This window comes from Cryptomeria japonica, chromosome 7 (genome assembly GCF_030272615.1).
Source record: "Cryptomeria japonica chromosome 7, Sugi_1.0, whole genome shotgun sequence".
NCBI classification, from domain to species: Eukaryota; Viridiplantae; Streptophyta; class Pinopsida; order Cupressales; family Cupressaceae; genus Cryptomeria; species Cryptomeria japonica.
This window is the reverse complement of record NC_081411.1, coordinates 224,236,353-224,249,941: the sequence shown is the minus strand read 5'-3', so window position 1 is coordinate 224,249,941 and position 13,589 is coordinate 224,236,353.

The window sequence follows — 13,589 nt, the reverse complement described above, 5'->3', positions numbered from 1 at the left end:
GTGGAGATGGAAGGTGATTTGGAAATGAAATTAAATAATTTAGGAAATCATTTTAATATTTTGAGACTATAGGATAGAAGAATAATCATTAGATATTAGATATTCGAATGATTGGAGGAGATAATTAAATATTAGATAATTAATTAATTGATCAAAGAATAATTAAATATTAGATATTTAATTAATTAGAGGAATAGGATAGATGAATTAATTAATAAAATATCTCAATTAAATTAATTAATAGAAAGACCCGAAATGAATTAAATAAATTAATCTTTTCAAATTAACTATGTAATATAAGAATAAATATTAAATAAATATAAAATATTTATTCAATCGCTCATAGCCATTTTTATGTGTATACATTTTGCCCCTCTTTGAAATGATGTCAAGACAACGTTGTTTCAAAGATTAAATCAAGTCTCGGTAGTGTGCCTGATGGAGATAAAAATCTTGATTGTGTGCCCCAGATACTGATTTTTGGATATTGATTTGATGATGATGCCCCCTCGAGAGATCGTTTGTGCATTAAAGGAATGAATGATCTCTCGATAGAAGAATAATGTTATATGAAAGATAGATGAGTGAATAGATTGCAAATTGATAAGATGAATTGGATTGATAAGATTGATTGGATTGAGATCAAGTTTGGTTTCAGGAAGGACACATCCCGTATAAGACAAAAGATGATCAAGACATCTGGTTTCAAGAAAGATACATCCTGTATAAGACATGATAGATGATCAAAACATCTGGTTTCAGGAAAGATACATCCTGTATAAGACCTGGTAGATGATAGTTCAGTCAATGATGAAGATATTAAATTGAAGAATGATTCCATTAGATGATGATGTTGGTGCAGGTGTTGCAGGTGTTAGACCCACAGGCTCGAGAGGCAGTCAAGATTCTTGACTTGATTTGTATTGATGGGACTTTGTACATTATTGATTATTTTTTTGATATCATTGTATACTTGGATAGTTTTTGTTGTTTTATGATGACCTATATATAGACATGGACTCTATATGATAATCTTTTATTGTGCATGCTACTCTATTTTATGATGATGATCTATATGCATTGATTATGTGCATGATGTTATGATATTTTCTCTTCATTGTGATGATGCTTTATATGATGATGCAATGATAAATGTTTTTTATTTTTTTATTTTGATGACCTTGGATGCAAATGAAAATGATTACTAACTTAAATGATATTAATGCAATGATCTATATGCAAATGAACGATTGATTTCTACATGATTGATGAAATGATGCAAATGCAATGGTCTATATGGGAATGAATGATTGATTTCTACATGATTGATGAAATGCACTTAATTGAATCAAACTAATGCAATGATCAAAATGCAACTAAATGAAATGGATGGTGATAATTTAAATGATTCTAAAGATGAATTAACCTATAATGATCAAATGCAAATTGTTTTTTGTTTGTCCAAGCATACTCAATCTTTATTCATGATCGTTGATCTCTGAATGAAATGATATGCTTATAATGCAACTGACATTGAATGCTTATAATGCAGACAAATAATGAGCTAATCTAAAATGATGAGCTAACTAAAAATGATACTGCCATTCTTCATATGCTTGTCTTGTAACAGTGCTTGATTTCATCATTGAACTTTTAAAATGTTGTAAAAAAATACAAGCAACTTGACATAATGATCCAAGATGACCTGAGTATTTCTAAAATGTATTTTGATATAGCAAATTAATACAAGCAACTTGTTATAATGAATCAAGTCAACCTGAGTATTTCTTGCTAAACAGACAAGGATTATCTCCTTTCATGCATGACTTGGAACATCCTCCTTGATCTTTTGCTGATCATATCCTTAGACAAGTACATACTTTAGTAATACATAAACCACACACAACAATCAAAGAAAATAACCATGCCCCATCATAGCTTCTCTAGTCATGGACATCCTTGAGTCGCATAGAGTACATGTTTAGCAATAAAATCAAGATATAAACACTGAATCTTGCATGTCATTCACATGTTCTAATGGTCATTAACTGATATAATCATCTTGATGAATGATCTTTGATAATCTTTTATTACTTGCTGGTTGATTCTTCATTTTTTGATTTTCACGTTTCAGTTGCCATGAAATGCCTTGATCTTCATTGCTTTGTTGCTCGTTATCTGTTCTAAAACCCTACCTCTATTTTTGGTTTTTCTAAGTTTTCTAAATGTTTTTGGATTTTCAAAGATTTAAAAGATCACCTTAGCAAAAGGAATTAGGATTTTTCCCCTAGCGGAAACAAAAATTTATTACGGATGTATGAATTGATCAAGATCCAAACCATGGAGGGATACAAATGCAGATTGATTGATTCTAATAAAATCTAAGATAGTGACTACAATAAGTATGTCAAAGATTGATAATTGTTGGTAAGCTGCATACTAAATGGTTTAGAGCAATAGATGTGAAAGATGGAATGGATAAGCTAAGATAGATGGAAGCGATATATGCGATAGGATGGAGTGGATAGGTGCGCAAAGTGATCTCATAGATGGAAGAACTCACTATTTTAGATAGTGTCTATTTAACTGGTTTTCACCATCTAAATTTATTGTGTTTTTTCCTTTTCTTCTTCTTTTTTTTATTTCTTTTAACTGTTTTATGCTTTTTAGGGATTTTCTGATTTTTTTATTTTTACTGATTTCTTCAGGACTTTATATGATTTTTATTGATTTTTTTCAGGACTTTATATCTCAAGCATATAATTTCTTGAGATGGATGGAATTGATAGGTTCATCAAACCAATCACCTTCAAGGGTAGATAACTTGTATGTTCCTGAGCCATATGTTGCTACTAGAACAAAAGGTCCTAGCCAATTTGGTTCAAATTTACCCTTCTTTTCTCGGTCTTGCTGATTTCTTGGATTCTCCCTTAGAACTATATCTCCAATCTGAAAAATGTGTGGCTTGACTCTGTAATTATAACTTCTTGTCATTCTCTGTTGATACACTTTCAAATGACCTGTTGCATTTTGGTGACGTTCCTGGATCAGTTCAAGTTCTTGGAGTCTAGAGACTCGTTGTTCTTCCTCTGGTACAAGACCTTTCAAGGAAACTCATAGAGAAGGTATCTCTACTTCTACTGGTAACATGGCTTTTGATCCTTAGACTAAGCAATATGGAGTTGCCCCCATTGGTGTGCAGATGCTGGTTCGGTATGCCCAAAGAGTAGGATTTAGCTGAATGTGTTAGTCTTTTCTAGCTTCATTGAATGTTTTCTTCAAAAATTTTAAGATAGTTTTGTTTGATGCCTCAGCTTGACCATTTCCTTGTGGATAATACGAAGTAGAAAACCTATGTTGGATATGAAATTTCTCACATAGTTCCTTCACATCTTCATTCTTAAATGGTCGTCCATTGTCAGTGATAATGGTCATAGGAACTCCATAGCGACAGATTATATAATTCAAGATGAATGATGATATTTGTTTTCCTGTCACTTTTGTCAAAGGTACTGCTTCAATCCATTTAGTGAAATATTCAGTAGCAGTCAGAATGAAAATATGTCCATTAGAAGATGAAGGATTTACCTTTCCTACCAAATCAAGGCCCCATTGAGAAAATGGCCATGATCTGGCCATAGGATACAATTCTTGTGCTGGTGCATGAATGAGATTCCCATGGATCTAACATTGTTTTCATTTTTTGGCATATGTGAATGAATCTCTCTCCATAGTAGGCCAATAGTAACCCATATGAAGAATTTTCTTAGCTAGTGTTAATCCACTTGATTGTGTACCATAAATACCTGCATGAACTTCATTAATAACTTTCTCAGATTCTTCTTGTTCAAGACATCTCAATAAAGTGCCATCTAGACCTCTCGTATATAAGGTATCAACAATAATAGTATAGCGGGATGACTGATGGATAATATTTCTTCTTTGATTGCGGGATAGGTCAGGAGGAATGATATTCTCTTTTAAGTATCGATAGGTTCGGCCGTATAAGGATTGACTGATTCCTGATATTTGACAAATCATGTAGGTATGTTGGGATTGAATGGTAAGGGTTAAGATATCTTCCACGAGGGATTTGTAATGTTGTTGATTCTCCCGATTCTGCAAGAGAGATGTTATTTTAGCCATTGCATCTGCTGCTTTATTCTCATTTCTTGGGATTTGAGTAAATGATATTTCTGCAAAGTGTTCTTTAAACTCTTCTACCAACTGTTTATAAGGCATGAGCTTGTCATCCTTAGTTTGGTGATCATCATTTATTTGGTTGATTATAAGCTATTTATCACCATAAACATGTAATTCCTTGATTTTTCATTCAATAGCCATTTTGAGCCCAATAGTCAATGCTTCATATTTCTACAGTATTGTTTGTGCATGGAAACCGTAGTCTATATGATTTTGGAATTGTATGTCCCTGAGATGTGATGAATAAAATTCCTACAGCTGATCCATATTATGTATAAGAACCATCAAAGTACAATTCCCAAAATTTTGTACTTATTGTTAGAATGTCTGCATCGAGAAATTAAATGTGCAATGGTATATTATTTTGTAAAGGAGATTTAGCTAATTGATCAAAAATGACCTATCCTTTGATAGCTTTTTGATCAACATACTCTATATCAAAATTCACTCAGTATCATAACCCATTTGGCTAATCAGCCTGTCAAAGTTGACTTGTTCAACAAATACTTTAGTGGATCTATCTTTGCTATTAGCTTCACATAATGAGTCAGCATATAATGTCGCAGCTTCTAAGTTGCAAATACAACTGCTAGACATGTCTTCTCTATTGATGTATAATTCAGTTCATAGCCAACAAGTGTTCTACTGATGTAATACACTGCTCTTTCTTTTCCTTCTTCATCATGTTGAGCTAGTAGAGCGCCTAAAGATACATTTGTCCCCGCGATATAGAGAAACAATGGTTTCTCTTTGATTGGTGATACCAGTACTAGAGGATTCATGAGATATTCTTTGATTTGCGTAAAAGATTCTTCATATTTTTTATCCCATTTGAATGGAACATTCTTATGTAAAAGATGAGTGAATGGATGACATCTATCTGCTAATTGAGAGACAAATCTTCTGATTGATTGCAATCTTCCTTGTAAAGATCGCAATTGACTTATGTTCCTAGGTGACTCCATCTCCATGGTGGTTTTTACCTTTTCAGGATCTACTTCAAATCCATGGGCTGATATAATGTACCCAAGAAGTTTTCCAGAGGTTACTCCAAATGCACATTTCTTTGGATTTAATCTCAATTGATATCTTTCCAGCCTATCAAAGATCTTTCTTAAGATGTTAAAATGTTCTTGACTTGTATGATATTTTGTAAGTATATCATCTACATAATCTTCCATAAATGCATGCATCATATCATGGAAAATTGTCGTCATGGCCCTTTGATAAGTTGCTCCTGCATTCTTAAGCCCAAATGGCATAATATTCTAGCAATAAGTACTTCATGCACATGTGAATGTTGTCTTTTCTTGCTCTTCAGGGGCGATCCTTATTTGATTGTATCTTGAGAAGCCATCCATTAATGAAAACATCTCATGCTCTGCTAATAAGTCCACAATTATATCAATGTTTGGTAGTGGGAAATCATCTTTGGGACATGCTTTGTTCAAATCTCTAAAATCGGTGCAGACTCTTATGCTTTTATCTAGCTTTGACACTGGTACAATGCTTGAAACCCATTCTGGATAGGCAACGGGTCTTATGAAACCCACCTCTAATAGTTTTTTTAGCTCAGCTTTTACAAGAAGAGCAATGTGTGGATGCATCTTCCTTAGCTTTTGCTTAACTGGTTTTTCTTTTAAATTCATATTGAGATGATGCATTATAAGATCTGGATTAAGTCCAGGCATGTCAACATAGGACCAAGAAAAATTTATTTGTCTTTGTCTGAAGAATTCCATGTATTCTTTCCTCTCTTTATCTGATAATGAGGCAGCAGAATGAAGTATCTTGGGATCCTTTTATGTTCCAATGTTTATTGCTTCTATTGGTTCTATTAGAATAGCACATCTCTCCTGAAAATATGCAAGGAGGATGTCAAACTTTTCATCTTCTAGCGCCTCCAAGAGGTTTTCACCGTCAGATACATCCTTTATTTTCCCTTTTGATTGATCTAGTGTTGCCATGAAATGGTTTTCAACAGTAGGTCTCTTTCCTTGTTTTATTTCAATTTTGCGACTGGAAAGTTTGGCACTCTTCTGACTGCAAGAAACGTTACTTGATTCCACAATGAAAGATATCTTAGGTGTTATGGGTTCGACAACATTAAGATACACAACTAAGTCATGATCATTGGAAAAGACATCTAATTCAGGGTTTTCTAGATTATCCCAATCAATTAATTTAGGATGGAGAAGAGGTATGTCATAATCATTGTCATCATTAGGTGCTTTAAAATCCATGACATAATGTTCATAATTTGGAGTAGAGTAGGTAATGTCATAGATAGAATGATCTTGAGGATTATCTCTCCCAATTATTCTTCAATTAGTTCTAACAAAATTAGTATTAGCATTTTGTGGTTCACACTCAAATGGATCTTCATCTAATGTTTGTCCCTTAAACGAATGGATTATATCAACACACACGTCTTTAGTACTGCAAGCTCCTTCTTGATTATTTTCAATAAATTCATTTGCATTTTGAAGTTGACATACTGGTGCACATGATATAGAGAATTATTTTGCTAGCTTTTGTCTTCTTTCAAACTCAGCTTCTTCTGGACTAATAGTCAATTCTACTTAACTATCTCTTAGTTCTTCTATGGTTCTGCCATACCTTGGTACATCTTGCTCTTTATTTGATAAAAATCTAATATTTCCATATGCTTGATCTATATGTGTTTTTACTTCTTGTGGTGTCATTTCTTTGTCTTTGTCATCCTCTTTCTTTTGTTGTCTTGTATATGCCTCTTTTCTCTAGATTTTGAGTTCTTCTTATCTTCTTTCTAACTCCATCTTGTGTTTTGTAATAAACAAGTCTTCCTTTGTGATGGTTGCTTGCTCTTTAATTCTTTCTTCATTTCATATACTAGATGAGATATTTGGACCCCATTCATATTCATTTGAATTTGTCTCTGAACCATTGTCTAGGGCTATACCACTATACCACACAGGAATGTTGTATGGTGCAAAAAGTTCTCTGATTTCTGCCATCTCAATTTTCACTACTTCTGGAATATTTTGTTCAGATTTTGCACTTGCTTGTATTCCTTGAACTTGTTGACAAGATTCTTCTTTTCTTTTGATTGTAATCTCTTCTTGTTTCTTATGTTCTTCTTGTTTCTGCTTATTGGCTACTATTTTTGCTGCTTGAGGTAGCTTTTCTTGCCATTGTTCTTCTTTAGAGACTGATTTCTTTCTCCACTTTTGTTGTTGATGATTATGTTGCTTTTGATTGGATTTTAGATATCCAAGCCTTGATTTATCTTCTTTGGATTGCGAGTAGGGACAAATAAGTTCTGAAATACCTTGATGTCACTTACCAATTGATCCTTTTCCTTCATATCCCATTTTTTGCATGATTTTATAACCATTACCATATTGTTCTATGGGAATATTGACTTCTGCAGCTGTTGCTATAGTTTCATTTTCATCTTTGTACAACCAACCAAGAATGTCCTTGTCTTCAATTTCTTCTTCAATGGTTCTAGCACTAACAAATGCTCCATTAAACATATCTTTTGATTACTCTGAGGTCTTTGATTGGATATTTGTAGGCTTTCCATATGACTTAGGTGAAAGTGGAAAATTATGCAAAGAATATTTTCCCATTCCTTCATCATTCAATTTGAGCTTTTTCTCAAAGGTTTCCCATAACTTTTCTTGAATTTATTTGGTAGGATATACTGACTCCCTGTTATGTGGAACTCTTGTATCTTGTGTTGCCTTCATATTATTGCAATATTGGCTAGAGTTTGCAATTATAGTGACCTCTTATCCTTCATGAGGAAATTTTACACACTGATGATATGTAGAAGGAATTGCTTGCATGGTGTGAATCCACGGTCTTCCTAGAAGAATGTTGTAAAAGAGGTTCAATTCTAAAACCTGACATAATTTATTTCTTTCCACAAGTCCTATTTTGATTGGCAGAACCACAGTTCCTTTAGAAGAACACTCTACTTCATCATAAGCTTTAATAGTTATTTTCTTCTTTGGATCTACTACATTTTCTAAATATCCCAAAGCTTTTATTAAAATTAATGCACAAATGTTTAAACCTGCTCCACCATCTATGAGTATGCATTTGACACGAGTTTTATTAATGGGGTGACTTCAACATGTAAAGGAGAATTGTGAGGATGTTGCAAGGATGTGTCATCATTTTCAGAAAATGATAAGCAATGAGGGGCTATAAGGTGTCCCACCATGTTTTGGAACTAATCCACATCCAAGTCTTTTGGAACTCTTGTTTCCACTAAATATTTTTCCAAAATTTCCTTATGCATAGGTGAAACTTTGAGAAGTTTCAAAATTGATATTTGAGCGGGTAGTATTTGTAATTGCTCTACTAGATTGTATTGTTGTGAAGTGGATGTTGAGTCTTTTATTATACCCAAAAAGGTGACCTTTTCTTTGCTTCTCGTAATGACATTGATTGGATCTGAAGGTGGATTATCTTTAACAATGATAATATTTACCACATCATCATATGTATAAGTGTAGTTCACTTTGGCTTTTACTTTGTCATCTTTTAATTGGGATGGTTCACCTTTGTCATAATTCAGGAGTGGAGTTTTGAAAGCTAGGTGTGATTCATTTTTCTTATGGCTATCCACTATGATAGTTCTATTATCGGTTAGATTCTGGATAAGGTGCTTCAATCTTTGACAATCATTTGTTTGATGTCCTTAACTTATGAAATTAATTATAGTTGAGGTACCAGGCTTGGACTACTACAATATATAAAAATGTGAAATTTATATGAAAAATTTAAATTAAGTAACCTTAATGTTGAATTACCATGATTAGTTTCATCTTCTTTATGATGTTAAAATCAGCCAACATAGCATTCTTAACAACATCAACTGATGTGAACTTATAATAGAAATTAATAAAAGATAACATCACAATAAGATATTAGAAAAGAGGCATAATCAACAACATTAAAGTATCACATGACACAGGATTTTTGTGAAGACAATTCCACTAAGGGGAGAAACCAAGTATGCATCATCTTTAAAACAAGATTATAATTTGTCACACACTTTCATTCTCCTATTTTCCTCCAATATGGAAACACTTACATGTACCTATGAATAACCTCTTTATGCTCCTTATCATTCCTTCTCAGGTTCTTGTATTTACATACAACTCTACTTTCAAATATTTTGCCCTTTTTATGTGCATTCAAGGAGCTAAATATGCGGAGTTATAAAGAGGTAATTTGCACCAATCTTGGTTCCCAAAGATGAATCTTCATTCAAAATATCTCATCCTTGAGTTACCTCCTAGGAATGTGTAAGAATATATATTTTGGCTCCAAAAAAGTTTCCTTTGGAACCTAGGCACCTAAATATGGAAATAAAACATCGCTTGAAATGCCACAAATGAAGAAATGTCAAGAGACACCTATGGCCTCTTTCCAAGCTCCCACTCAGAGAGGCCCAACAATCATTTTTTTCATCTTCACTTATCTTTTACTATCCCATTCTAGGTGTTCACCATTGAGAAAAAAATCAATTAAATATTTATGCACACAAATCACCTTTACCTTTACTAGTGGAACTGGGGTCTTCATCCCTTATGGATGCATTGCAATTAGTAGTGAGAATAAAATATTACAAATTATTATTTTTTCAATACACCCTAAGTTCCTAAGGGCATATGTTAAATTATTTTCTCAATATATAAAATTATTTTCTCAAGCCTTCAATGATATTTTCATGATCCTAGGAATCTTCTACAAGTCTACTTTGACTCCTTTTTCATTGATGACGTGAACTAAATAATAAATCTTCTTAAACCGAAATTCACACTTTGATTGTTTATGAAAAAAAAAAATAGTGTTTGGTACAGAGCATAATCAACCTAAAACATTTTTTCCTCTTCACTTGTCTTTTACCATCCCATTCTAGGTGTCCACAATTATGAAAAAATAATTAAATATTTGTTCACACAAATCACCTTTACCATTGCTATTAGAACTCTTCATCCCTTATGAATGTATTACAAGCAATGGTGAACTAATTAAATATTATAAATTGTTTTCTCAATACATCCTAAGTTCCTAGTCAAGACATATTGTTATGCTCGATAATATTGGTTATTTGCCAATGTATTAATTGTTTGTACTAAGTGGGTTGTCACTCTCGAGTAGTTATAAGCATCAATTGGTTTACGGTTGTGTTTCTCTTGGCAACCGTCGGGTCCTTTAAATAAATTGTGTAAATCAAGAAAGGTGGTAGGATAGAGTCGAATCAATTGTAATCCTTGGTCGACCATCTCTAGTCTTCTTCTCTATAATAATTTCATGAGTGAATAAAGATATATTTTACTCCTATATCTGGTATGCATCGTCCTTTGTATTATTACTTTGTGTATTTAATTTATCAGATACAACAATAAACAATATATATAAAATTATTTTCTCAAGCCTTCAATCGTAATTTTATGATGGACTAGAAATCTTCTACTAGTCTACTTGGACTCCTTTTTCATTGATGACATGAACCAATTAAAAAATATTTTTAAGCCTGAAAATTCACACTTTTAATGCTTAGCAAAGAATTAGTGTTTGGGATTTATCAATGACATGCAAGAATGGTTTGACAAAAATGTGTACCTAAAAATTTACTCACCTTTTCCTTGTAAATATTTTAATCTATCATGGTGGTGTCTAGGGTTATCATGCAAGAGTATGCTAACTCAATAAGCGATCACGATCTCTTAAGTCAAAACACTTGGAAGGTTGGATTAATGATGATGAACAATATTGAAGACAACATTCATAAATATGTAGGTGGCCTATATGATGATAATATAAATTTATTTCAATTTTCATCCTTTAAAATTCAAGCGTAATCTAACAAGATGTCATTCATGAAATCAAAATACACATTTAATGTCATCAAATATCATGATATAGCAACATGTGGTACAAAACACATGTCGATCATCTCATAATAGCTAGTAGAAAAAGATAAGAAAATTTAAATTTAAATTGTGATAGTTTGAATTATAGAATTCATTGTCACGCTCCTCAAAATTGACTTAAAACCACAAGAAAATAATCTATAGAGATAAGATGATGGTCTTGTCCAAGGAAAATAATGTATAAAAACAAGTTCTAATAGAAATAAAATAAAGACAAGCAGGCAGTGAGAACATGAGAATAATTGTAGTTGGATGAAATGAAAATAGATAACATTCAAGTTAATAACGTTATCTGCAACACCTTATCCACATCATATTCAAAAAACTTTCTTTGGAGGGAGGAATAACTTCATCCGTAATATATGGCTGAACTAACATCTGTTCAATTTCATCAGACAATTCTTTTTAGATGTCTTCGAACATGACAAATCCATTAAACCAGCAGTTGCTCAGAAACTAAAGACTGACCCATCTAATGATTTCAATGATACCCATTCTTAAAGCAATAATACAGTCTGCACAGAAGAATCTTGTTATTAATAAACAAAGTAATCAACTCAAACACACAATGAATTCATATTTTAAAAGTATAAATTCTTATGTAAGTTTGAATTTATTAATGATCCAAATGCGTACTATCCAATTTTCTGATAGAAACTCAAAGAGAGAGTTAAGACAAGATTAGTACCAATCTTATGACGTATTAAGATGTATACCTAAAATTGTTATCTATTTTCATTTCATCCAACTACAAATACTCTTATGTATTCACTGCCTGCTTGTCTTTATTTTATCTCTTTTAGTACTTGTTTTGGTACATTCACTCCTCATCACAAGACCATCATCTTATCTCTGTAGATTGTTTTCATGTGGCTCAGCATTGATAATCAATCTTGAGGATGTCACAATGAACTCAATATTCAAATTTTAACTTTCTTATCTTTTTTATTAGCGATTATGTTGTATGCCGCATGTTGGTATATCGTGGTATTTAAATGCATTCAATATGCATTTGATTTCACGAATGGCACATTGTTAGATGACATTTTAATTTTAAAAGGAGAGAAAAGAATTGAGTTTATATTATCATCATATAGGCCACCTAGATAGTTGTGAATGTTGTCTTCGATATCGTTCATCACTATTAATCCAACCTTTCAAGGGTTTTGACCTGAGAGATCATGTTCCCTTATTGAGGTTGAAAACTCTTGAATGATGCTCCTAGACACCACCGTGATAGATTCAAATATTTACAAAGGAAAGATGAGAAAAAATTTAGGCACACATTTTTGTCAAATCATTCTTGAATAGCATTGATCAATCCCACATAGTGAGTTGAGTTCGTGGCATTCAAAACTTGCAAAGCTCAATATTTAACTACAATTTATTTTCTTATGTTTGTGTAGATTCTAAAGCATTCGTCAAACAATAATAGTTAACTTTTACACAATGGCATAGTTTTTCAATATGACAACTTCCATCCCTCATCGATCCTAGAGCTAAGTACCTCATATCCACTTATTTGTTGTCATATTTACTTTAATTTAGTTATCAATTCCAACTTTATTATCTATGTTGGTTGTTTCTTATTTAATTATATTCATTCAACTATCCTACATTAAACCATGTAATGTCATTAATTCATTAATTTTTTAGTGAACATGACATACCTTCACAATGTAGGCTTTGGTCTTCATTTTAATTAAAAAAATTAGATCTGATTTTTAAGTATTACATCCTTCTATTTTAAATATACCTAGATTTTGGATTCATCCTCAATTTTCTTAGCTTATCAAATCTTGATTAGGTTTAGAGAGTGCACAGTGATAGACCTATTCAAATCCCAACTTACAACTCTTAGATAATCTATCATCATGATTGAGCTCATATTTTATTTTTCATTAGTTGAGATACATGCATACATTTCTAATTTTGACATGGTTCTATCTTTTATGATGTATGACCCTTCCATCTTGTTTTTTATCTAAGTTTTAGGCCCAAATCCCTATGGTAATCTCCCAATTGCCACGGGTGACAAACTTGACAAGATCACAACAAATTGTTATAGATTATTGTTCACATGTTTAAATTAGCATTATAAGTATGTGTAACCAATATTAAGTTGTTGAGAAACAACTTAATATTATTGTTAGTATGGTTTATTAGAATATTAATGTATTTGGTTATACAAGATTCTATTACAAGTTGTTAGAACAACTTGTCTAAGTAAAGGAGTGGTTATAGGAGGTTATACTAGTTCTCCTATAATTTAGGAGATAATAGTCCTATAAATGTGTATTGAACAAGAATGCGATGGGGTGGAATTTATGAAAGCAATATTATTTTGTGTATAAATTTTTGGTGACTTCTATACCTCTATCCATATTTCTTATACAAGCCTATCTTCAGGTTGAGAAGTTGAGGTCCAATGGTTGAGGTGGGTAAGCA